A 27500-nucleotide genomic window follows, 5' to 3' on the forward strand; every position below is an offset into this window, starting at 1 on the left:
TCGATCTTTTTTTTCTCCTCTTCATCCTCTTCGCCCTCCTTTTCCAGTGTTTTGATTACAAGTTAACGTTTTCGCCCTCCTCCTCCTCCTCCTCCTCGGGGATCACAAGTTGATGTCAAGCAAATGATGTCGTCAGGGCCCCGCCTCACCGCGCCTCCCCCTGGTGCTCGCCCTCTACCCTCGACCCTCGACAAGGGGACAATGACGTCACCAGCTGGCGCCTCATCAACAGCCAATCAGCGGGCGTCACCTGCACCCAATAGAGAGGGGAGCCTGGACACGCTGGATCACAGGCGAGGGGACGGTGCTAGGCCTATCCGGGGTGAGGGGAGGGGTGAGAGGAGGGGAGGGGACACGCGGGGTCGAGGAGAAGACAGATGGCTGGGGAGAACAGGTCACCCATTTTTTTCCTCCCCTTCGAAGTGAGAGAGCTCCGTCGAGGGCGCGGCGTGGCAGTCTTGAGCACCTCCACGACACCTTCAGGAGACTAATTCACCTGCCGACCCACCTGTGCCCGCCTCACCTGCCTACACACCTGTCCATGTCTCCCTCCTGGCCTACCTGTATACCTGTCTTGTTTTCTTTAATGCTTTCACTCCTTTCTTCATTTCTTCTCATTTGCTTTTTCCCTTTCTCCCTTTTCTTGTCTACTCACATCTTTTTTTCTCTTTTCTTCTTTCTTCCTCTCACTTGCCTATACTTCTTTTTTTCCCTACTTTCACTTTCCTTCCTTTCTTTCTCTTCTTTTTTTCCTTCTTCCATATACCTATCCATCATTCTTTCCTTCTCTTATCCTCTCTACGTACATCTCCTTCTATCTCTCCTTTCTTTCCTTTTTTCTTCCCTCCACCTGCCTACTCACACTCCCTTTCTTTCTCCCCTTCTTCCTTCCTCCCCCTCACCTGCGTCCCCTTCATTACCTGGCCACAAACATTAATAGCCAATCAACGCAACTAATCGTCAAACACTACACGCGGAAGCCCTCTTGTGGCCACTCGGTGAACTTGATTTAATGGCTTTTTTTGCTTCTTATAATTCTACTTATTTATTCTTCGCGTTCGTCTCCTTTTGTCGTCTTTTTATTCCTTCAACTACTCTTTATTGACTTGTATCTCTCCTTTCCTCTTTCTTTTTCTTCTTCTTCTTCTTCTTCTTCTTCTTTATCGCCGCACGACCTTCACTTTGATATTAGTTGATGCACGACGCGCGAGGGAGCTGAGTAACACATTGAAGAGGAGGAGGAGGAGGAGGAAGAGGAGGAGGAGGAGGAGGAGGTGGTGGTATGAAGGGTGTCAAGGAGTAAGGAGGTGGGCGAAGGGAAGGGAAGGGGAGGGTGAAGTGAAGGACTTGATATAGAAGGGAAAGGAAAGGAAGGGAAGGGAAGGGAAGGGAAGGGAAAGGAAGGGAAGGGAATGGAATGGAAGGGAAGGGAATGGAAGGGAAGGAAAGGGAAGGGAAGGGAAGGGAAGGGAAGGGAAGGGAAGGGAAGGGAAGGGAAGGGAAGGGAAGGGAATGGAAGGGAAGGGTAGGGAAGGAAAGGAAAGGAAAGGAAAGAAAAGGAAAGGGAAGGGAAGGGAAGGGAAGGGAAGGGAAGGGAAGGGAAGGGAAGGGGCATACAACTAGCTTCATTACACTCCCGGGCGTTGCGTTACCCTGTTAGGCGCCTTTTACAGATGGTCCGAAAACTCACCTAAGTCTTCATTACCAGACCCACGTGATATCTGCACCTCGTCACCCCTCCCCCCTCTCACCCCTTCCTCCCCTCACCCCTTTCCCTTGCTCCATCCTATCCCTTTCCTCTCTCCTGTTCTTACACTCTTTCCCTTCCATCACCTTCTCTCCCTCCCTTCTTCCTTTCCCTCTCAACCATTCCCCTCCCTTTCCCTCTCTTTCCCCTTCCCTCTCTTCCATTCCCATGCATCACTTCCCTCCTGTTCCCTTCTTCCTTTCCCTCTCAACCATTCCCTCCCTTTCCCTCTCTTTCCCCTTCCCTTGCATCATTTCCCTCCTATTCCCTTCTTCCTTTCCCTCTCAGCCATTCCCCTCCCTTTACTCTTTCCCCTCATTCCTTCCTCTCATTTTCCTTTTCTTCTCCATCGCTCTTTTTCCTCTCTTCCCCTCCCTTTTATTCACCCTCACACACCCATATGTCATAGAAATAATAGGAAAATGAAAGAGAAAGGAGAAACTCAGCAAACCTTCGACGGAAATAGAACACGAAGGAAAGATAAAAAATAAAACACTACATCAAACACACAAACACACACGCACCAAACAAGGAGTCAGCGGCAGAAGTTAAACACGAAGAAGAAGAAGAAAAGAGGAAAAAAAAAAACACTGGAGGAAAAAAAAAATACATGAGGCAAGAAGCTGAGTTGAGTGAGCGACAAAAACACGTGTGAGCCCCGAGCCACTCACTGAGCCACACAAGGTAATGGGACGAGGGTCAGCTGAGGTGTGTGTGTGTGTGTGTGTGTGTGTGTGTGTGTAAGCGTGTGGGTGGGTGGTAGAGGCTGCTGGGTGGTCTGTCTGTCTGATAGCAAAACCAGAGCTGGCCTGATTCAATAAACAACTCCGCTTCGACAGCCCTCCTCCTCTTCCTCCTCCTCCTCTTCTTCTCTTCTTCCCCTTCTTCTTCTTCTCCTTCTCCTTCCCCACCAGCTTCTCTCTCCTCTCTTTCTCCCTCATACACCCATCATACACCTACACAACCCTCCTCTTCTTCTTCCTCCTCCTCCTCCTTTTCTTCTTTTCTTCCCCCTTCTTCTTCTCCTCCTCCTTCTTCCCCACCTACTCTCTCTCTTCTCTTTCTCCATCCCTTCCACACAATATTCTTCCTTCCTTCCTTCCTTCTCCATCAACCACCAACATAACTCTCCTCTTCTTCTTCCTCCTCCTCCTCCTCCTCCTCCTTCTTCTCCTGATCCTTCTCCCACTCCTTTCTTCTTTCCTGTCATCTACACCACCAAGACTGTGTTCCTTCTTCTCTTCTTCCCTTTCCTCTCCTCCCCTCCCCCTCACACTCACACTCACACACACACACACACACACACACACACACACACCTCCCACATCGCCCTCCGTAGACAAACAAACACCACCCCCGTTTAGTGCAAATTTTAGGGAGACTAGTTTTTGTTTTTTTGCGTGGGTGTAGAACGTGAGCCAGCTTACTTACTTACACACACACACACACACACACACACACACACACACACACACACAGGCCACGCCCACCAGACCCATGGCAACGCGAGTTTGACAAGTTCGTAATCCGTAGGTAGAGAAGGGAAGGGTGTGTGTTTACCTCCTCCTCCTCCTCCTCCTCCTCCTCCTCCTCCGTTTCTTCTTCTTCTTCCTTTCGTTCTTCCTTCTTCTGCTCTACCTCCTTCGCTTACTCCTATAACTTTTTTAATCTGTTTTTTTTTCATATTTTTCTTCTTATATTGCTTTCTTTATTTTCTGTTTATTTGTTTTTCCTCTTTGATTTCACTGTTGTTCTTCTCTTCCTCCTTCTTCTTTCTTCTTCTTCCTTCTTCTTCTTTACCTCCTGTTCCATGACTCTTCGCTTCCTCCTTCTTTTCCGTCATCTTCCTCTCTTTGTTTCTTTCTCCACCTGTTCCCCGACCCTTCTCCTCCATCTACCCTTTCTCTTCTTCTTCTTCTTCTTCTTCTTTTTCCTTCTCCATCTCCTGTTCCCCTCCTCCTCCTCCTCCTCCTACTCTTTCTCTTCTTTTTCTTCTTCCTTCTCCACCTCCTCTTTCCTGACCCTCCTCCTCCTCCTCCTCCTTCACAGTCTCTCCTCAGCCTTAATTCTTCCTCCATTACCTCCCCATTCTCTCCATCTTCACTTCTTCTCCTCCATTGCTCCTTCGCCTCTTTCTCTTACTGTCCTTCTCCTTCACTACCTCCACCAACACCTCCTCCTCCTCCTCCTCCTCCTCTTCCTCCTTCTACCTTGTTTCCTTTGTTTGTGGAGGTTTCTTTCTTTATTTCTTCTCCGCATTTAATTTTTTTTGGTTCCTCACTTTCCCCTTTTCAAATCTTTCCTTTTATTGTTATTCTCTAAGTTTTCCTCTTTATTTGGTTACTTACTATTTCCTTGGTTTCGTTTCCTCCTCAACGTTTTTTTTTTTATCTACGTTTTTTTCATTTTTTCCGTTCGTTCATTTTCTTTTTTTTCTCATTATTTCTTTTTCTTTTTCGGTCTTGCTATTTTCTCTAACTTTCTTTCATCCTAATTTGCTTCGTTTTCTTGAGTTTCTCCTTTACTTCTTTTTCCTTTCTCCTCCTCCTTCCTACTCTTGTAAATTAACGCTCCTTCCCTCCCTCCTTCCCACCTCTCCCTTTCTCTAACTCTCACTCTCTTTCTCTCCAACGCCATACATCTTGCCTCTCTCTCACTCTCTCTTTCCTCTCTCCTTCTCCTCTCCACAATTACTCTCGTTCCAGCCTCACTGTTTTATTCTTCTTCCTTATCTTCCTTCCTGCTACCCCATTTCTCCTTCCTTCCTTCCTTCCTTCCTTCCTTTCAAGCCCCGGATGGCTGTCTTGTATCTCTCTTTCTTTCTTTCTCTCGAGTTTTTTTCTTCTTTTCCTTTCTCCTCTTTGTCTTTCTGCGAGTGTGTGTGTGTGTGTGTGTGTGTGTGTGTGTGTGTGTGTGTGTGTGTGTGTGTGTGTGTGTGTGTGTGTGTGTGTGTCTCACACACACACACACACAAACACCCCTGGCTCCTACACTCGAAACCCACTCATCCACACATCCCCACACACAATCCCTTCCACTCCCCTCCACTCCCCACTCCACCCTCTCGCCGTCATTCTCATTTAGATCTCGCCCCGCCAGAGTTACAGGACATTAGTTACGATTTCACAAAGAGATACGACACTTCCAATTTCTAGGTTTCCAGCTCCAAGAGACAAATGTGCTGGAAGGCGCCTGCACTTTGCCGGGGCCCGATAACGAGGCCCGTGAACCCATTACTGCGCCGGTATCACTCCTGCCCCGGCGGGAGGAGGAGGAGGTGGAGGTGGAGGTACGAGGAGGAGGAGGAGAAGGAGGTTTGTTCGTTCACTCGCTGGTTGGTAAAGGAAGGTGAAGGGAGATGGAGGAGAAAGGAGGAGGAAGAAGGAGGAGAAGAAGAAGGAGGAGGCTAGCTGGCTGATAGGTGCTGGTTGGTTGGTAAAAGAAAGTAAAGAGAGATGGAAGAGAAAGGAATAAGAAGGAGGAGGTGGTAGAGGATGAAGGAGAAGAAGAAGGAGGAGGAGGAGAAGGACTGTGATGCTGAAGGAAGGTGAAGAGAGATGGAAGAAGGGGATGAAGAGGAAGGAGGAAAGGGAGATACAAAGAGGGAGAGGGAGAGAGAGAGGGAGGTAATGGAACGTAGGGAAGACAAAGAGAAATGGAGGAGAAGGAATAGGAGGAGGAGGAGGAGGAGGAGGAAAAAAGTGCACCGAAGGAAGAAGAAGGAAGAAGTGAAGAGGAAAGTGAGAAGAAGGAGGAGAAGAAGGAGGAGGAGAAGGAGTGAAGACGACAGGAGATGGAGAAGGATGGGAGGAGGAGGAGAAGGAGAGACGAAGGAGAAAGAGGAGGAGAAGGAAGGAGAAAGGAAGAAACTATGCTAGGGAGAACGAGACCGAGAGCGAGAGCGAGAGAGAGAGACAGAGAATGCTGAGAGATAAGGAGAAAGACAGGGGGAAGGAAGGGAAGGGAAGGGAAGGGAAGGGAAGGGGAGGGAAGGGAGGGCCATGGTTTTCCGAGACAGTGAGAGTAAAGAAGAGGACAGGAGGAGGAGGAGGAGGAGGAGGAGGAAGATGGAAGGAGAATACGCTGAGGGTGATGACGAGAAAATTCTTAGAGTAATGATGATGTGTGGGAGGAAGCGAGCGAGGTGAGAGCGAGAGAGAGAGAGAGAGAGAGAGAGAGAGAGAGAGAGGATATAAGGCATAAGGGGAGCGAGAGCGAGTGAATGGGAAGGTAATATGGAAATACGAGGGTTAAGGGGAGAGAGAGAGAGAGAGAGGGAGAGAAAGAGAGATAGGGAGGGAGGGAGGTGTTGAAGGCATTAAAGGAAGCAAGAAAAACTACCACTTATGTCTCTGTGTGTGTGTGTATAGAGAGAGAGAGAGAGAGAGAGAGAGAGAGAATGAGAGATAGAGATAGGGAGATAAAGTGAGAGAGAGAGAGACAGAGAGCACCTTTGAGACCCTGAGATAATGGATAACAGCTAAGGGGGAATAAATACACTTTAGCCCATATAAAAATAATAAAAGGAAGGCATTAGGATCCGCTACTCTAATGGCTTCCAGGGCGCGGAGGAGGAGGAGGAGGAGGAGGAGGAGGTATTGTTGCCGGATCATTAGGAAGACCCCGGGAACGAGAGGCAAAAGAAACGCGTCTCGATCTAGGGATTGTTAGAGATAGGGAGGAGGAGGAGGAGGAGGAGGAGGAGGAGGAAGAGGAGGAGGAGGCGTCAGGGCTTTTCTTCCATCTCACAAACCTTCTCCGTTCGTCTGGAAAGTTTGTGTAATCCAGTTTTGTGTCGTCAGCGGCTGCGTCTCTCTCTCTCTCTCTCTCTCTCTCTCTCTCTCTCTCTCTCTCTCTCTCTCTCTCTCTCAAGGTCACCAACAGACATCGAACTCGTCAACGGGAAAAGGAACCAACATCTAAGTTAAAACGAGACGCCAAAAAGGTCACTACTTCAAGGTCAAGGCAGCGCAAGTAACAAGGCAAATAACAAACATCGAAGTCAGTCAACGCAAAAAAGGAGTCACTTCGAGGTCAGGGCAACGCGGCGCATCGAAGTAGCAAAGTGTAGGAGCCTCGAAGTCGCCGTCGCCGCAGCCTCGGGGTCCTCGGCGGGCGGCGTGATACGGTCTTGACTCGCGCGCCCATTCATTGCCTTGTTTTTTCACCTAATGGCCGGCGTCGGGGTGCAGCTGGAGCGGAAGGGTGCAGCTGCGACCCCTCGTCTTGGCAGGCAGCGGGGGAAGACCGAAAATGAGGGGAGCAGCTGAGGGGAAACGAGGAGGAGGAGGAGGAGGAGATTGTGGAGAAACAGAACGAGGAGGAGGAGGAGGAGGAGTAGAAGGAAGAGTGGAACGACTAGGAATAGAAGGAGGAGAAAGAGGAAAGGAGGAGTAGGAAAATGACGACTAAAAGGAAGAGGAGGAGGTGAAGAAGAAGGAGAAGGAAGAGGAACAGAACGAGGAGTAAGAGGAAGAAAGGAACTACGTCTATGAGGAAGAGGAGGGGATGGAGAAGAAGAAGGACGATGAAGAGAACGAAGGAGATGTGGGTGATAAACGAGGGAAAAGGGAGAGAGAGGTGAAGGGAGGGGATGACATTGAGAGAGTGAGGGAAGGGTGAGGGGCAGGGTGGCAGGGTGGCAGGGGCAGCTGGGTACCTCGTAGTGGTCGTCTGTGTTTGTTTGTGGTGTTGGGAGGTGAAATACAGCCTCCACAGTGCCACGCTTCCCCCTTCCCCCTTCCCTTCCTCCCCTTCCCTCACCCCTTTCCTTCCCTCCTCTTCCTTCTCTCCCCCTTCCCTGATCCCTTCCTCCATTTCTTTCTCTTCCTTTCCCTCACCTCTGCTCCCCTCCTCTCTCCTTCTTCCTCATCCCTTACTCTCTTTCTTCCTCTCCCCTTCCCTCACCCCTGCCTTCCCCTTCCTTCTCTCCCCTTCCCTTCCTTCAGTCAAGCGAAACCAATCCCCTTCAGCCTTTCCTTCACCCCTCTCCCATCATCTCCCTTTCACCCTCTCCCCTCTCCCCAGCATCCCCTCACCCCTTCAACCCCATCCCCCATGTGACGCCCGGGAGACTTAATGGGTGAGTCTCCCTTAAGTAATGGGTGAAGGGAAAAAGTGATGGTTGACCTGACTCAGTGTGACCCTTAGAATACACCTCCTGACACCTGTAATATCGCCTCTCCCTCACCTGACGAAGAAGAGAGAGAAGAAGAAGAAGAAGAAGAAGAAGAAGTAGAAAAAGAAGAGGAAGAAGAAGAAGAAGAGGAGGAGGAAGAGGAAGGGAGAAAAGAAAGAGAGCGAGAGAATAGGTCACCATCAGCTGTGTTTATTGACGCAAGCTACCCCTCCCCCACCCCTCTTCTCTCTCTCTCTCTCTCTCTCTCTCTCTCTCTCTCTCTCTCTCTCTCTCTCTCTCTCTCTGCGTCTGTCTGTCTTTTCTTGTTAATAATTACCAAAAAAAGAAAAACAAGAGAAATCATTCTCATTCCGTTTTCTATTGGTTCAAACTCTTAAATAATGAACATGAACTTAAGTAAATAAACAAACAAATAAATATATAGAACAAACTCATCTGCTTTTATGAACGAGGATTTTTCATTATAATCACAAACATATCATTCTCTCTCTCTCTCTCTCTCTCTCTCTCTCTCTCTCTCTCTCTCTCTCTCTCTCTCTCTCTCTCTCTCTCTCTCTCTCTCTCTCTTCACCCTCACTCTCTCTCACTCTCTTCCTCCCTTTCCCTCCCTCCTTCAGGTCGATTATTACCGGGAATCGAAGAGGTGCCAGAACTCAGCGGCGTCAGCGGAAAAACTCGATCCCGAAGAACCATTAAAGTCAGCCAAGTTAGCAGGAAAGTCGCGGAGGCAGAGGCGGAAGATCAGCGAATTTGACTGAGTTAGTGTAATGGTCGGAGTCAGCAGCGAGGAGGAGGAGGAGGAGGAGGAGGAAGAGGAGGAAGAGGAGGGAGCGGGTCAATAAGTGGATAATGACTGGTATTGTGTTTGGCGGGTAATCCTTCTGTCACTCGCGCGCGAAAACCCGAAATAACTTTGGCGGGAAAATCCGACTAACACTTCCTCCCCTTGTGTACGCCCCTCCTTCCCTCATCTCCCCCTCCTTCTTCTCCCCTTCGCAGCCTCCCCGGAAAACAAACAGTTGATGCAAGCGCCCTCTCTCTCCCCTTTCTTCCTCCCCTTTCTTTCTCCCCTAACCTTAATGAATTTGATTATCGTTTCTGAAGCCCATTGGTGCGGGGGGGGGGAGGGCTTAGGCCGCAAATGGGCTGCCGATGAAGGTGCCAAAAAAAGGGACTCAAATGGGTGTTGCTGAAAAGGAGGAGGAGGAGGAGGAGACGAAGAAGGGAAGGGGAAGGAAGAGGAGGAGACGAAGAAGGGAAGGGGAAGGAGGAGCAGGAGGAGACGAAGAAGCGAAGGGGAAGGAGGGGGAGGAAACGAAGAAGGGAAGGGGAAGGAGAAGGAGGAGACGAAGAAGGGAAGGGGAAGGAGGAGGAGGAGACGAAGAAGGGAAGGGGAAGGAGGAGGAGGAGGAGACGAGGAAGCTTGGAGAGAGTGAAGGAGAGAGAGGTTGAAGAAGACTCCGTTGGTAGGACGAAGCTGAAGAAACCTCCTTCTTCTCCTCCTCCTCCTCCTCTTCTTCCACCTCCTTCAAGAGACGAAAAAGAGGGCTGAAGAAGGAAGAGGTGCAGGAGATAGAGAGAGAGGTGGAAGAAGACGAAAATGAGTAGAACGAAGCTGAAGAAGGGAATAAGGTCGTCGGTCGCTCATTACCAACAGCTTCTGGCGACCTAAATCACCCTCCTCCAAAGTCTGTCCAATTTCCTTTCGGAGGCTTGGGGGGGCGGGGGGTGAGGGGAGGGGAGGGGAGGGGTAGTAAATCCAGGGGCCACGTGGCCATATAATCTACCAATCAGAGGACAGCGCGCCGTCCGTCCACCAATCACCTGGCGCGGCTCCTGAAGATTAGTCGATTAAGAAGTGTAATTGGGAGCATCAGGCCTTCATTAGGATTACCGGAAGGAGGGCAGGAAGGCGCTCTCTCGATGGCTTGCGATTCTCCCTTTTCCTTCCTTCCTTCCTTCTTTTTCTTTTCTTTCTTCTAGTTTGCTTTTATCCCGCTTTTTCTTGCTTTCCTTGCCCTTGTTGTGTTTCCTTTCCTTTCTATTCCTTTTCCTTCTTTCTGTCTTGTTTTCCTTCAGCTTCTTTATTTTCCTTTCCATTCTTATTTTCTTTCGATATTTTCCCATTTTTTTCTTCCTTCCTTTCTTTCTCCTCCTTCTCTATATGCCTACAGCTTCTTTCTTTTCCTTTCCATTCATCTCCTCTCTTGATTTCTCCTTTTCTTCCTTCCTTCTTTCCTTTCCTCCTCTTTTATTTGCCTTCAACTTCTTTCTTTTAATTTTCTCTTTTAAATTCCTCTCTCCTTCGTTTATCCTTCACCTCCTTTCTTTCCTTTCCTTCAGTCCTTCGCCTCTCCATTTTGTTAGTTTTTACAAAGGAAGGAGGAGGAGGAGGAGGAAGGGAGAGTGACAGAAAGGGAAATGAGGAAGAAAGAAAGGAAGTGAGGGAGAAGATGAGGGAGGTGTGTAGGTATTAAAGAGGGAGGGAAAGAAGGGAGGGAGGAAGGGAGAGGGTTAGAGAGGAAATAGGGAAGGTGAGGGAGAGGACAGGAAAAGGGAGAGAAAGAGGGAGAGAGAGGGAGGGAAGGAGTGAGGGATTTCCGAGGGTATTTAAAGGGCGCGAGGGGAGAATATGGAGGGAAAAAAAGGGAGAGAGAGAAAGCAGGAAGAAGGGAGAGAGAAGACGGGAAATGGATGAAAAAAAACACGATATGAAAAATAAGAAAACAGAAGAAGAAAAAGAAAGTGAAAATATGTAATAAAAGGAAGGAAAGAAAAGGCGATTGGAAGAAGAAAAGAAATGAAGAAAAATGAAAAGGAGGAGAAGGAGGAGAAGGAGAAGGAATGAAGAAAGAAAACACAAGAAAGGTAAAGAAAGGAGATACGAAGAGAGGAATAAATAGGAGAGAAAGCGAAATGAGGAAGAAAAAGGTGATTGAGAGAAGAGAAGGGAAGAAGAGAGAGGAAAAAGAAGAGAAAGAGGAAGATAGAAAACACGGAAAGGTAACGAAAGACAGAATAAGAGAGAAAAGAAGAATAAAAGGAGAAAAAGCAGACTGAGGAAGGGAGGAAGAAGAAGGAAAAGAAGGAGGAGAAGAAGAAGGAGGAAGAGGAATGAAGATAGAAGAACGAGAAAGGTAATGAAAGCTAAATAAAGAGAAGAATAAAAGGAGGGAAAGCGGAATGAGGAAGGGAGGAAGAAGAAGGAAAAGGAGGAATAGAAGGAGGAGGAGGAGGAGGAGGAGAAGGCCTGAGACGCGCGCCCAAATAATTACTCTCATTAGCCGTAATTACCTTCGTCGGCTGTATTGTGTTTCTGCTTCCACCGCGATAATTGGCAAAAGGATACCTCCACCTCTTCCACCTTCATCCTCCACCTCCACCACCTTTTCCATCTTTTCCATTTCCACCACCTGCAACTCCATCACTACCAACTCAACCACTTTTCCATTTTTATCCTCTTTCTTTTACGTCCTCCTCCACCTCCTTCAACTCCACCACCACCTGCATCTACATCATCACTACCTTCACCACCTGTACCTCCATCACTATCATCACCACCCTTCCACCTCCTCCTCCACTTTCATTATTACCTCCACCACCTCTTTCACCTCCACCAACTCCTTTATTCCTTCCACTTTCACCTCCACCACACCCCTGACTCATCCCCTACCGCCACCACCACCACCACTAACACAACCTCAACCACTTCAACGCCACTCACAACCACCACCACCACCACCACCAAGACAACAGCAACAACCAACACCAAAGCAGCAGCAGCAGAAGCCAGGCACACAGGGAGGGGGGGGGGGGGGTCAGGCCTAAGCACGGGGACATAAACAAGGCCGGCGAAGACTCGGGTAATCCTGCAACGGTCCATTTTCTTCCCGCTGCGGAAATTAATGGCGGAGAAGACGAGCTGTGATGGTCGCCCGGGGAGCATCTGCGGCCTGGCGTCCTCCGCAGCGACCCGCCGGCAGGAAGGTCGTCACAGGGCGCGGCGGCATCAACACCGCCATTTGGGGGAATGTGGAGTCATCACCACGACCACCGCCGCGACAACAGCGGGGGGCGGGGGTGAGGGGAGGAAGGGGAGGTGCAGCAAGTACGCACAATGACATAAACACCTTCCCGGAACAGCCGCCGCCGGGACAAAGACTCATCTCGCGTGTGTTTCGTTCGCCGAAGACGCCGCGAGCACGTAGGGGCGGCGGCCTGTGTGTCTGGCGAGCCGCGGCGCCTGCCGGCCCGGCGCGGCGGCAGGGGCTCAGGAGGGCCAGGCCGTGGCGCCGGCAGGGTTTTAGTACCGCTGCATGTCCCTGCCGGGACCTGCCACGCCTCGCCACCCCGGCCAGGCGCGCGGCGGGAAGTAACAAACAACAGCGGCAGGAAGAACACCCGGAGGGCGGCGCCTCGCCCGGCAAATGAAGCCTTTCCCTGAGCCGCCGCCTTAATAGCATAATTTACGCCTGGTTCATTACACAAATAGTTTTAATCCGGCACTGCGGGCGCGACGCCCCCCTGTGGTGGCCGGGCGACGGGGGGCCTACAAAATTTGCCGCCTGTGACATAATTATTCGCTACGTAGCATGAAATTAAATTTTCTACTTCTGGCGTCGAGTCAACGATGAAGAACGCGGGGCCGAATGCGAGGCGACGGCGGCGGCGGCGACGGGGGCGGTGATGCTACAGTGATGGAGTGGTGGTGGTGGCGTTACGCTGTGTTCGTTGTTGGTAATACAGGGGCGGCGATGGTGGAGGTGCTGGCGCTGGTGATGGGCGCGTGGTGGTGATTGTGTTGTTACCAGGGTGTTGAGGAGAGAGGCTGACGAAGCAAGGGGGATAAAGTGATAGTAGTAGTAGTAGTAGTAGTAGTAGTAGTAGTAGCAGTAGTAGCAGTGATGGTGGTGGTGGTGGTGGCCGCCAACACCGAGAACAAACCTGATAGTGTACACAGGACCAAAGAGTCAGTCTCGGTGTGGCGGTGCTCAAGTAGCGGCTGTCGGGAGGCTGTCAAGGGAGGGGGGAAGGGAAGCTGCTGGGGGAAGCTGTTGGGGGAGGGCGGCGGCGGGGGTGAGGGCGGCGGCGGCCTACCCTCGGCGCGGCATCATCTCGACTCGTCCATTCATCGCGGCGGCGGCGGAAATTTAAACCTTCCTCGGCAGTGGCTCGATGCTTATCCGGGGCGCCTCCATTACCGGGGCCATTCACGGGGCTTTTTGTTGCTCCACACACACACACACACACACACACACACACACACACACACACACACACACACACACACACATACAAAGACCACTTCCACAATCACTCACGCACACACAAACACCGTAAAAAAAATAAAACACATACACAAACACACACACATTCATACATACATACATATAAAAAAAAGACGACGTTAAAGCAAATAAACAAATAAATAAATAAATAAACAGGCGAAGAAAACGGAGAGCTGGAGGGTGGCCGCGCGCTGGACGTGAGGGGGGACTGTGACAGTGACGGATTAGCCCACGAAGGGGGACTACGAACCTGCCCTGTGTACGATAATCACACACACACACACACACACAGAAAGGGGAATACGAAAAGAGCGAAAAGAGAAAGAGATACGCTACACAGAAAATAGACAGATAGATAGAGAGGAAGAGAGAAAGGCTACAGTAGGTTCACAATGCATTAGGGAGGCCCTGTGATGTGGCTCAGGTGTGGCTTACGAGACACAGGTAGCCAGTCAGCCCTTAAAGCCATGGTCTGTTTGTGGCCTAAGAAAAAGAGGAAAAAAAATATATTCGCTGTTCTCTGTAAAATCCTTCAAGTCCACCCTGGAAACTTCAAACCTCGATTCCCATTTTCTTTATATACTTCAACGTTTCCATCATCTCGTTTTCTGTATATCGCCTTGCAGCATTTGAGGAAGAGAGGAGTTAAAGGAGGTTATGGGTAGAGGAGGAGGAAGAAGAAGAAGAAGAAGAAGAAGAAGAAGAAGAAGAAGAGGAGGAGGAGGAGGAGGAGGAGGAGGAGGAGGAGAAGGAGGGCCATAACGTAAACACAACCTGAAACTAAGGCGATTCTTCCTTACACTTGAAGGGAATTTACAAGACAAATTCTCTCACATTTATCATTTCCCTCAGTGGTGCGCGGTGAGGCCTGTCTGTCTGTCTGTCTGTCTGTCAACCGGGCACCCCCAACCCCCCTGCTCTCTCTCTCTCTCTCTCTCTCTCTCTCTCTCTCTCTCTCTCTCTCTCTCTCTCTCTCTCTCTCTCTCTCTGCTCTTTCATTCATCACTTCTTCTCTTTCCTCCTCTTCGCTCCTCCACTTCTCCTCCAATTCCACTATCTCTCCATCAGTTCTCTCTCCCTCTCCCTCTCCCTCTCTCTCTCTCTCTCTCTCTCTCTCTCTCTCTCTCCACTGTAACATTACATTTTCCAGCAAGTCCTTCGCCCCTTCATTCTTCCCTTCTCTCCCCTTCCTTGAGCGGGCAGAGGGGAAGGGGGGAAGAAAGGGGAATAGGGAGAGGAAGGGAGGGGAAGGGGGGGGAGGGTATGGGAGGCAGAAAAGAGGATGTGAATGCGTAATCCGTCTGGTAATATTAAACGGTGTTCCTGTGCTCCCGGGCTGACTAATGGCGGACCGTCAGGCTTCCTACAAGACATTTATCACTTTCTTCTTTTATTCTTTTTATTCCGGGGTATGTTTCGTCTCTTTCTCTCTCTCTCTTTATCGCTTCTTTCTCTTTATTTCTTCTTTCTATTTCTTATCCTCGTTTTTTTATCACGTTTTTCTTTATTTTTATTTTTTGTGGGTCTTGTCTATTTCTGTTTTTCCCTTCATTCTCTTTTTTTTTCGTCACTTCTTCCTCTTTCTTAGTTGCTTATCTTTATTGCTTGTTTTTTTTCTCTTTTGTCACTTCTTTATTTATATTTGGGAGTCTCGTCTCTTTCTCTCTCTCTCTCTCTCTCTCTCTCTAGTTCTTCTTCCTTCCTTCTATTTCTTTTGTTTCATTCTCTTTACTCAGTTCTGTTCTTTTATATTTTCTCTGCCTTGTATTTTTCTTCTTCTTCCTTCGTTCCTTCCTTCCGTTTTTCTTTTCTTTTGGTTCGTAGTTTCTAATTCTCTTATTTTGCATTTTTCTCCTCTCTTCTTTTCAATCATTTTTCTTTCCTTTCTTTCTCTTCCATTTCCATTTTTATTTCCCTGATTTGCTTCTCTTATGCACTGATCTTAGTCCTCCTCCTCCTCCTCCTCCTCCTCCTCTACTTTTAGCCCCACTTTTCTCTTTTCTTTCCTCATTTTCTTCCCCTTTTCCCTAATTTTCCCTTTCACATCAACGGTCTCGGTACTTTTTTCTCCCTCCCTTGATCCGTAAAATATTTCCCATTTCATTTTTGTACTTTGAGTCTCCTCCCTTCGGTTTTGCAGTGCTTTAACCCCCCTCCCCTCCCTCTCTCTCTCTCTCTCTCTCTCTCTCTCTCTCTCTCTCTCTCTCTCTCTCTCTCTCTCTCAGGGGTCAGGTGGTGGGAACTATTTTTTAAAGTTACCAGTTGGGCTTCGTGAAAAATGTCGCCTTTGTAGGGACGGAGGGAAAAAGGGGAGCCTGTCAGGACCTTTTCGGGGGGAGGAGGAGGAGGAGGAGGAGGAGGAGGAGGAGGAGGAGTAGGAGGAGGAGAAGGAGGAAAGGAAAACAGAGAGAGAGAGAGTTGACACCTCCTTCCTTCTCTCCTTTCCTTTTCTCCCGACCTCTGACCTCAACCTTCCACCCAGCACATTCCCCTCCGTTTCCCTTTTTCCTCCCTCCCTCCCTTTTCCTTCTCTATCTTTTCTTTCCTTCCTCTAGTTTCCTTCTCTTCCTACTCTTCCTTCATCTTCCTTTCCTCTCCTTTCCCTTCTTCTAGTTTTCTCCTCTTCCTCCTTCTAATTTTTCTTTTTTTTTTCAGTTACGTATCTCCCCATCTCTCTCTCTCTCTCTCTCTCTCTCTCTCTCTCTCTCTCTCTCTCTCTCTCTCTCTCTCTCTCTCTCTCTCTCTCTCTCTCTCTCTCTGGTTAATTTGACGAATGTGCGCAATTTTTTTCTAGGGTGTTTCTGGTTAGCGCAACAACAACAACAACAACAACAACAACAACAACAACAACAACACCGAGAGAACAAGTGTGAAAAAGTATTACTAATGATCATATTTTTTTTTCTCCAACATTTTTTTTCTTCAACTCCAAATCTTTTCTTTTCTTTCTTCTCTTTCTCTCAGTGTTCCTGTTTTTTTTTTTACTTCTCTGTCCATTTTTTTACTGTAATAAACTAAAATATTTTGTGATTTTTTTTTGTCTGTCTATTAATCTTTTTTTTTTTCTTCATTTTCTCTGCTCCCTATTCCTCTTCTTCTTCTTCTCCTCTTCCTCCTCATCTTCCTTAATCCACCTTAGGTCCTCTTTATCTGCCCATTCTTTACCTCTCATCCCTCTCTCCCTCATCCCTTCCTTCCTCTTCCCTACCTCTCTTACCCCTCCTCCTCCATCTCCATCTCGTCCTTCCTTCTTCTCTCTCCTTCTCATTCCTTTTCTCTCCCTAATTCACTTCTACTCATTTGCCCCTTCTCTTCCCTTCTTCTCTCGCCCCTCCTCCTCCATCTCCCTCCTATCCTTCCTCCTTCCCTCTCTTTCTTCCTCCTCCTCCTCCTTTATCTGTCCCTTCTTCTCTCATCTTTCCCTTCTCCCTTGCCCCTTCTCTTCCGTTCCTCTCTCGCTCTTCCTCTACCACCTCCCTTCGTTCCTTCCTTGTCTCTCACTCCTCCTCCTCCTCCTCCTCCGTCTCATTGGCTTTTTAGTAATCGGCATAACAGCGCAGAGTCGCGGGTAAGTTTATACATTAGTTGTGGGGGCCAGGCAATCCCATCCGTTTTCTATGACGTGATCACTTCCCATTTTCTTCGCGTCTTGCCTCGTTGCCAACTTTCCGACACGAAATGAGTGGAAACACGAAGCAATGTTGCGTGGCCGCCCGCTAAAACGCTGCCTCCTCCTCCTCCTCCTCCTCCTCTTCTTTCTTCTTCTTTTAACCCTTCTTCTTTTATTTGGTTTTGTCTTTCTCCTTCCCTTCCTCTTCCTCTTCTTTCTTCTCTTAACCCTTCTTCTTTTAATTGGCTTTCTCTTTCTCCTTCCCTTCCTCCTCCTCCTCTTCTTTGTTCTTCTCTTAACCCTTCTTCTTCTCTTACTTGGTTTCCTATTTCTCCTTCCCTTCCTCCTCCTCCTCCTCCTCTTCCTCTTTCTTCTTCTCTTAACCCTACTTATGTTACTTCGTTTCCATTTCCTCCTTTCCTTCCTCCTCCTCCTTCTCTTCCATCCCCGTTTTCTTCTTCGTTTAACCTTTTTCTTGCTTCGTTTCCTCTTCCTCCTTCTGTCTTCTATTTCTTCTTCTTTAAATCCTCCTATTACTTGCTTTCCTCTTCTTCCTTTTTCCTTTATTTTTTCCTCATTTTATCTCCTCTTTCCTCTAATTTGGTTTCCCCTTCTTCTCTTACTTCTCTTACTCTTCTTCTTACTTTGTGTTCTCTTCCTCCTCCTCCTTCTTTTTCTTCGCCGTCTTCTTCCTCCACCTCCTCCTCCTCCTCCTCCTCCTCTTCCTCACATCATTATCCATTCCTTCTTCTGCTTCCCTTTTCGCTAATTCTGTCCCTCTATTTTTTGCCTCATTTTCCTTCACCCTATTCTCCTCTTCCTCTTCTTCCTCTTTCCCTATCTTCATCTATGTCTTCTACGTCGACCTTTTTTTTTTTTAACCAAAGATAAGTGTTTGTAACGAATTTTCACACACACACACACACACACACACACACACACACACACACACACACACGCCCCCTGGGGTTTTTAAGGAAAGTATTTGTTGCCTTCTTCGCGGGGTTGCATCCGGGGGGGGGGGGGGGGTAGGAAGACCTAAGGGGGGGGGGGGAAGAGGGGGAGGAAGAAGGAAAAGGAAAAAGGAAATATTAGATGAGGAGGAGGAGGAGGAGGAGGAGGAGGAGAGAGGAAGCAGCGGAGGCATAGTACACGAAATAAAGAGAGAGAAAAAAAAAGCGTAATAATTGGGAGATACGAGAGACGAAGAGAATAGAGGAGAGATAAAGAAAGAAAGAAAGAGAGAAAGAGAGAGAGAACGCTTCCATATCTTATCTCACTTGCTCTACTGTCATTATGTAGGTGCTCTCTCTCTCTCTCTCTCTCTCTCTCTCTCTCTCTCTCTCTCTCTCTCTCTCTCTCTCTCTCTCTCTCTCTCTCTCTCTCTCTCTCTCTCTCTCTCTCTCGCAGCATCAGCGGGGAGAGATGGGAGATGAGAGTGGATGCTGGGGAGGCTGGAGGGGAAGAAAGAGAGAAAAATACAGCTACAGATGAAGAAAGAGGAAGATGAGAGACGAGGAGGAGGAGGAGGAGGAGGAGGAGGAGGAGGAGGAGGAGGAGGAGGAGATATTCGCCTGATCCTTGTGGCATCTCGTTTCCCTTCGCCATTTCTCAGGTGAATGTTCCTCTCCTCAGAATCTGACAGTTGCCTCTCGTCTACAGGGTTTTGAGGGAGGAAAGAGGAGGAAAGAGGAGGGGGGAAGGGGCCGGGGGGGGTACTAGAGGGGAGGAGGAGGGTCGGGGAAGCAATGGATGGAGGGAGAGAGGAGAGAATGGAGGAGGAGTAAGAAGATGAGTCGAGAGTTGGGAGACGTTGAGGAATGGGAGGAAAAGGTAAATAGGAAATGGACGAGAGAGAGAGAGAGAGAGAGAGAGAGAGAGAACACTTCTACATATATTTAATACAAGCCGAGTACAAATTCCTTCACTTTGCCGCGTTAATATGACCTTTATGCCAACAGGAGAGGAAAAAAGGAGGAGGAGGAGAAGGAGGAGGAGGAGGAAGATAAAGGCCCAGGCTCTTTTTGGTGTCCATGATGTATGTCTCAATCTCTCTCCCCCTCGCCTCTTCACTACTCCATCAAGCCCCTCTTCTCTCTCTCCCTTCTTCCTGTCTCCTCCTCATCCTCCTTTTGCTCTCCTTTTTCTTTTCTTCCATTCTCAAGGCTATTCTCTTCCCCACTTTCCTTCATCGTTCCTTCCTCCCTTTTTTTGTTATTGTTGTGTTCTTTCTCAGGTCTACCTTCCTTTTGTAATTCCTCAAGTTTTATCTTTTTCCTTTATTCTGTCTTTCTTGCACTATTTACGTTTCCTTTTTCCACCACTACTACTACTACTACTACTACTACTACTACTACTACTACTACTACTACTACTACTACCATTACTACTACTACAACTACTTTTTTTTTACAACAAAGGAGACAGCTCAAGGGCACAACAAAAAGGAAACAATAATGAAAAAAAGCCCGCTATTACTACTACTACTACTACTACTACTATTACTACTACTACTGCTGGTGCTGGTGCTGCCGCTGCCACGTCTACCATTTGCAAAACGTATTTTCTGATTATTAAATAAACTTGATATATTGTATCCTCCACTTTGGAATGGCGTTCTCTCTCTCTCTCTCTCTCTCTCTCTCTCTCTCTCTCTCTCTCTCTCTCTCTCTCTCTCTCTCTCTCTCTCTCTCTGCCTACCTACCTTCCTACATACCCTCCTGCCTGAATGCATACCCCCTCCCCCCTTCTCTCTCTCTCTCTCTCTCTCTCTCTCTCTCTCTCTCTCTCTCTCTCTCTCTCTCTCTCTCTCTCTCTCTCTCTCTCTCTCTCTCTCTCTCCGCCTGTCCCCCGAAAGGCAGAATCAACACATAAAACATTTTTTAAAACGCTACAATGAAAATAGTGAATTAAATTCGCTGCCCCGCTGATGGGCCGGCGTCAGGCGCGGCCCTTCATCACGACATGCATAATAAAGCCGTTTGTTGCTCTCTCTCTCTCTCTCTCTCTCTCTCTCTCTCTCTCTCTCTCTCTCTCTCTCTCTCTCTCTCTCTCTCTCTCTCTCTCGTGGTTCGTTCCATTTCTAGATTAGTTTGTCCTTGTGTTTGTGTTTGTTTCCCGTTTTCTTCTTTGTTTTTCTATTTTGATGTTTTTCCTCATTATTATGTTTTTCTGTTAATGTAGAAATAAACAACTCCTCCTCCTACTACTACTACTATTACTACTACTACTGCTACTACTACTACTACTACTACTACTACTACTACTATTATATCCTCTCTCTCTCTCTCTCTCTCTCTCTCTCTCTCTCTCTCTCTCTCTCTCTCTCTCTCTCACACACTCACACACACACACACACAATCACTCTCTCCAATCAATAAATCCCATGAACTTATATTCCTCCCCCCGATCGATACATTCTGGCACCGAACACTAAACAAAGAATCGCCAGGAATCGTCAACACATTTTCTGGTGTCATCAGACTTCATATCAACTATTTTTTTTTGTTTCGCGTCCTTTTTTTTTTTTAATCACCTACACATTTATATATTTTTTAACAACACATCCAATCCACCTATCAATTATTCTTGTGATGGCGAGAGCGAGAGCGAGAGAGAGTGAGAGCGAGCGAGCTAGAGAGAGCGAGAGAGAGAAGTGGGAGGGAGGGGAGATTGAGGGGTTTTGGTGGGGTGGGCACTGGAATTTGAGAGTATAGAAGAGAGGGAGATAGAGATAAAGAGAGAGAGAGAAAGGGAGATAGAGGAAGGAAGAAGAATAGATGGAGATAGAGAGGAAAATACGGAAGGAAAGGAAGACAAAGAAAAGAGGAAAAGAGAACAAGAAAACGGAGATACAGCTAGCTAGAACAAGGGAAGAAGAGGAGGAGGAGGAGGAGGAGGAGGAGGAGGAGGAGGAGAGAAGAGTGGAGGAGGGAAAGAATGCAGAGGTAGCTAACAACATACCCCCTTCCCCTCTTCTCCCTCACCCTCTTAACCACCCCAACCCACCCCTCCTCAAAAAAATAAAAAAAATAAATAAATAAAAAGGAAAAATCATAAAAAGTATACAACACAAATGTACTGCAGAGCCAAAATTTCAATAGCACGGCTGTCCAAACCGACTAAATATATAACACGTTCAAAACACGTCCCATCGTTCACTTTTTTACGTCATCACCGGACGCCGGGATTCGAACCCAAGGGGGGGCGGGGGCACATGGATGGGGGGGAGGAGGGAAGTAAGGGAGGGGAGAGAGGGGTAGAGAGGAGGGAGAAATGATGGAAGAGGAGGAAGGATGGGAGGCAAAGAGAAAGGGATAAGGAAGAGAGGAAAGAAAGAAAGGAAGGAAGGAAGAAAGGAAGGAGAGATAGGGGGAAAGGGGGAAAGAAGGAATAGGGAAAGAATGAGGAAGAGGAAAAGGGAAAAAGGAAGAGAAGATAAGGGGGAAGAAGCAAATTAGAGGAGGAGGAGGAGGAGTGAAAGGAAGATGAAAAAGGGGAAAAGGAAGAGGAGGAGGAGGATGAGGAAGAGGGGGAGGTGCGAATGTGTTGAAGAGGCAAAACGAACATAAAGAAAAGGGAGAGAAAACAGAGGAACCAGAAAGAGAGAGAGGAAGGGAGGAGGAGGAGGAGAGGGAGGGAGAGAGTGAGTGATTGGGTAATGGATGACTAAGGGAAAAGAAAATGGGTGAAAATGGGTGAAGGTAATGAAGGTTAACGGATGATAGGAAACAGGAGATGCTACTTTTTATTTTTTATTTAGTTTCCCCTCTTCTGTTTTTTTTTTTATCATCTCTGAGACTCCAATTTACTTTATTTCCTTTTTCTTCCTTTTGCTCTTTTTTCATTTCTATTCCTTTTCTTATTTTCCTTTCCATTCTCGTTTTCCTTTCTCCTTCTATTAATTTTCTTTTTTTTTATCATCTCTGAGACTCCAATTTACTTTATTTACTTTTTCTTCCTTTTGCTCTTTTTTCATTTCTATTCCTTTTCTTATTTTCCTTTTTATTCTCGTTTTCCTTTCTCTCTTCTGTTCTTTTTTCTTCATCATCTCTGAGACCCCAATCCACTTGTTTTCCTTCTTTTTCCTTCTCTTTTTCATTTGTCTTCCTCTTTTTACGTTCCTTTCTCATTTTCCACTTCCTTTTCTATTTTTTTTATTTATCCTCTCTGGGACTACAATTATTTTTTCCTTCATTCTCCTGTTCTTTATTTATTTTCCTTCCTCTTCTTACTTTCCTTTTTAATTTCCCTTTCGTTTTCTACCGTCATTCTTTCTCTCTATCCTTTCTATGGTATCTATTCTTTATCCAATCTATTATTTCTCTATCCCTTTATCTTTCCTTCTCTTCCTCTCATTTTCTTCTTTATCTATCTATCTATCTATCCATCTAACACTCTTATCCTCATACTTCAACCCCCATAACCTCTCTCTCTCTCTCTCTCTCTCTCTCTCTCTCTCTCTCTCTCTCTCTCTCTCTCTCTCTCTCTCTCTCTCTCTCTCTCTCTCTCTCTCTCTCTCTCTCTCTCTCTCTCTCTCTCTCTCTCTCTCTCTCTCTCTCTCTCTCTCTCTCCGTACCTGTGTTAAATTATAGGTATTTCCGTTTTCTTCAGGGTAATTAGTGTTAAAGGTAGACTGTTCTATTTTGATGTACCTTTTTTTTGTGTGTGTGCGTGTGTGTGTGCGTGCTTTTGCCACCTCGTAAGTGACCTTCTGGCGCCTGGAAATCACAAGTAAGTTCCCTTCGTTGTCATGGTAACGAGGAGACGGTGTGGTGGTGGTGGTGGTGAAGGTGGTGGTGGTGGTGGAAGGTTAGGACTGTGGTAACCTTCTTCTACTTCCTCCTCTTTTTCTCATATATTTTTTCCTTCTTCTTCTATTCCTGTTTGTGCCTTATCTTCTTTTCCTTTTTTTCCTTCCCTTTCATCTTTTTGCTTGTCTTGATTTCCTTTCTTTATCTCTATTATTATTTCCATTCTTTTGTTTCTTTATTTACTCTCATCTCTTCCTCTTTCCTTTGATCTCTTCCAATTCCCTGTTTTATTTTTGTTTCTTTTTAAACGATTTCAAACAAACAAACAAGCGAGCCATACACAACCACCATCACCACCACCATCACCACCATCATCACCACTACCCCTTCGCACCACCATCACCACCACCATCACCATCATCACCACTACCCCCTAGCACCACCATCACCGCCACCTCATCACCACACTCCATCAGTCTTCCTCGCGCCGCCTGCGTCTTGGGAACACCTTTGATTAACCGGAGTCCGAGCTGGCCAGGTAACCCCCCTCCCTCCCTGTCATCTCACCTGCCTGGAGGAGGAGGAGGAGGAGGAGGAGGAAGAGGATATGGAGTAAGAGGAGAAGGATTGATTTCTTGGCATATTCGTTCTCCTCCTCCTCCTCCTCCTCCTCCTCCTCCTCCTCCTCCTCCTCGTTCTTTCCTCCTTGCAATTATCTCTTTGTTAAAATTCACCTGTTGAGGAAGCGAAGCGAGGCGGAGGAAGAGGAGGAGGAGGAGAGGAAGAGAGAGAGAGGGAGAGGAGGAAAGTCGTAATGAGGGAGGGAAACACCGAGGAAGAGGAAAAGTTGTACGGAAAGAAGGAGAGAAGGCAAGAAGGAGAGAGAAGAGAGAGAACGAGAAAGAAGGGAAGAATAGAATAATGAAGGGAGGAAAAGGCGAAGATTGAAGATGGAAGAAGGGAAAAAAGATAGAAGGGAGAGATAGAGAAAGAGATTTGAAATATATCTCTTTGTTATACTCTCTCTCTCTCTCTCTCTCTCTCTCTCTCTCTCTCTAGCTGATGAGGTTAATGAAGTGAATCTTGTGTTCGAAGCTTCATATGGGACCGAACCTGAACCCCCAAAGCCTCGTAATCTGCCTCGTACCCTCCGCGAGACCCCGACCACTCGAGGTTATTAAGAGGTGAGATAAACCACGAAATGCCTCGCGGAGACCACCGTCGGGAGGCCACGAGGAGACCACTTGTCCTAACTGATGTCCTCCTCCTCCTCTTCCTCCTCCTCCTCCTCCTCCTCTTATCTCCCTCACCACCTCCTGATCACTCCCATCCCCCTCTTTATCTTCTTTTCTTCCTCCTCCTCCTCCTCCTCCTCCTCTTCCAGGTAAGCACAATTAATTAGTTACGATAATTGCTTTAATGTTGATTATTTTACAGAGGAGCCCACCTGTTTGTATAAGTGCTCGCTAAATAGTATTAATTATTGTCCTCTCTCTCTCTCTCTCTCTCTCTCTCTCTCTCTCTCTCTCTCTCTCTCTCTCTCTCTCTCTCTCTCTCTCTCAGTATCGTGTTTTCTTTTTTTCTTCTTCTTTTCGGTTTTTCCATAAAGTTAAAATTGTTATCTCCTCTTTGTATGTGTTTTCTGTTCTTTCTCTTCCTCCTCCTCCTCCTCCTCCTCCTCCTCCTCCTCCTCCTCTTCCTCCTCCTCAAGTGTGTATAAAGTGCTAAGCGAGAAGAGAAGAGAGTTCTTTGTCCCCCTTATCACACACACTGATTACACACACACACACACACACACACACACACACACACACACACACACACGTACATCATCCTGTCCAATCCACTTTAACTACTACTACTACTACTATTACTACTACTACTACTACTACTACTACTACTACGCTAATTATTTAAACATTAACGAAACTCCTCACATATATAAGTACTTCTTCTTCTTCTTCTCCTTCTCCTCCTCCTCCTCCTCCTCCTCCTCCTCCTCCTCCTCCTCCCGTTGTATTATCGCAATGTGGTTTCGTTAAGTGATTCCACAAATTACCGACTTGAGAGAGAGAGAGCGTCAAGGGCAAAAGGGGAGGGGAGAGTGGAAGCAAGTTAGAGAGAGAGCGAGTGAGAGAGTGAGAAAGTGAGAGAGGGAGGAATTTGAAGGCAAGTTGAAGGATATGAAGGAGAGGGAGGAGGTGAAGTTGGTGTGATTGTGATAAATGGAGGAAGATGATGAAGAGGGGAGGAGAGAAGATAAGAGAAGGGAGGAAAGGAGAAGAAGAGTAGGAGAAATAAAAAAAAATGATGAAGATGAGAAGAGAGAAGATACGGAAGGAAAGGAGGATAAGAGAAATAAGAGGATGAAAATGGGAGAAGAGGAGATAAAATGAAAAATTGAGAAGAGGAGAATAAGAAGAGAGGAAGAAGAAAAAATAGGTGTGAAGAGAAAATAGAATGGAGGAAAAGAAAATAAGAAAAATAAGACAAAAAAATGATGAAAATGAGAAAAGAAGACAGAAGAAGGAAGAAAAAGAGAAAAAGAAGAGCAGATAAAAGAGAAAAAAAAGAGAAAAGCGAAAAAAAGTAAGGAGAGGGAAAATCAGTGATGAGGGAAGAGTTAAGGAGGAGGAAGGAAGGGAGGGAGGGAGGGAGAGAAGAGAGAGGGAGGCAAAGGTGAGAAGGGTGAAGGAGTCAAGAGGGGCTACATTTTAGGGTGAAACGACAACACTTATGCACCCTGAGAACGAGGGAGAGAAGGGAGGGAAAGGGAGGGGAGAGAAGGAGGGAGGAGGGGGAAGAGGGGAGACTGGGGAAAGGAAACATAATGGGATAAATGAGGGGAAAGAAAGAGTAGGAAGAAAGGGGAAGGATTGAAAGGGAAATGAGGAAGAAAGGAAGAAAAGGGAGGAAGAAAAGGTGAAGGGAAGTGAATGGAGGGAATGAGAAAGGGAAAATAAAAAGGGAGAAAGAGTAGAAGGAAAGAAGGGAAGGGAGAGAAATATCGAAGTATGGAACGATGAAGAAAGGGAGAAGAGAGGAGAGAGGGAGAGAAGGAAGGAAGGAAGGGAGGGTGGAGGGAGGGTGGAGGGAAGGAGCGGGTAAAAGTGGAGAGATGGAGCGAGGGTGAATATATAACAGGAATAGAGAGAGAGAACATTTGGGGCGATAGTGAGTAATGGAAAATGCAACAGAGAGAGAAAGAGAAGAAGAGAAAGAACAAAGAAAAGAAAAAAAATATGGGACGGTGATAACAAACGAAAAAAAGGCGAAAAAGAAAAAAGAAAAGAAAAAAAAGAAAAGTGGAATGAAAAGAAAGAACAAAACAAAATAAAATAAAAACAATGGAAGCAAAATGAGATAAGAGTAGAGAGATTAACAATTACAAAGAAAGAAAGAAAGAAAGAAAGAAAGAAAAAGAAGACTGGAAAGAAATATAACTGAAGCGAACACACGGAATCATAATAATAAAAAAACAATGGAAAATACACAAAAAAACAACAAAGAAAAAGAAAGAAAGAAAGAAAGACAGGAAAGCCAAGATTGTTTCCACTACAACACAACAACACAAATTCATCTCTCTCTTCCACTTCTCCACTTATTCCCCCTCCACCATCACTACCACCACATATCCTGACGGTGGAGGAGGTGGTGCTGAAGGTGGAGAAGGAGGTGGAGGAGGAGGTGTTGGTAGTAGAATTCCCACGTCCACATCCCACCTACCTTCCTCCCCTCCCTTTCCTCCCTCCACTCTTCCTCCCTATCTTCTTCTCCTTCTCCCCCTCCCCCCCCCCTCCACCAGGCACCAGCGGAGTCTCGTGGGTTATCTACGCGACGTAATATATGACGCTATTTATTTCAGACCACGTGGGTGTGCTGCAGGAGACGGCACACACACACACACACACACACACACACACACACACGGAGGCTTTGTTACCGCTGCTGAATGTGTGTGCATGTATGTGTGTGTGTATGTGCGTTCAAGGGTTCGTCACCACAGCAACGAGAGAGAGAGCATTCCCCCTCCAATACTCGGGATGGATTCGGTCCCCGCCAGCCAACCATCGGCCTTTCTTCCGCAGTCTCGCGATGCTCCAGCGGCCGCGAGCCTCCACCAATCACATCTCACTTTGTTGGCGGGAAGTGCTGTCATTGGGCGAAGCGGTGCGCGGGCGAGGTCGGGGCCGCCACGTCAGAACACACCTAATGGCCGTCAACCAATGAGGCGTGAGGAAGAGAAGGAAGAGGAGGAGGAGGAGGAGGAGGAGGAGGAAGACGGGGAAGGAAAGTCGGCGGCTTGCGAGAAACGACATCTTCAAGGGAGAGTATTTCAGTATTTCCCTCTCCCTCTCTCTCCCTTTCTCTTCCTCCTCCTCCTCCTCCTCCTCCTTTTCTTACTCTCTCCCCTTGAATGTTTGTGGCCTTCGCTGTTCTCCCCTCCTTCCCCACGCACAAACACACGCACAAACAGACCATTACCTGGAGGCTACTTAGCTTTACCTCCGCCGCGATAAGGGAAAAAAAGAATTGATGGGAGGGAAAAAAAATATAGGAAAGGAAAAAAAGTGGAGATGGAAGAAAACAGCAGCAACAAAAAACATGTATACCGAGTTCGACACACACACACACACACACACACACACACACACACACACACACACACACACACACACAAAACATTCCATGTCAACAATTTTTCCTCTGGCGATGGGAAACCCTGGAACACCACCTCCCCCCCCCACCCCCACCCCCACCATCACCTCCACCATCACCACCTCCACTACCACCACCTCCACCGTCACCACCACTGCCGCCGCTGGTCATGCAATATTCTCAGGTCCTTTTTCAGCAGGTCAGCGGCAAATCCCGACGCAGGGGCAGCAGGAGGAGGAGGAGGAGGAGGAGGAGGAGGAGGAGGAGGAGGAGGAGTGAGGCCTCGATATTGTGTTTGGTGGTA

The sequence above is a fragment of the Eriocheir sinensis genome, chromosome 52, assembly GCF_024679095.1.
Source record: "Eriocheir sinensis breed Jianghai 21 chromosome 52, ASM2467909v1, whole genome shotgun sequence".
NCBI classification, from domain to species: Eukaryota; Metazoa; Arthropoda; class Malacostraca; order Decapoda; family Varunidae; genus Eriocheir; species Eriocheir sinensis.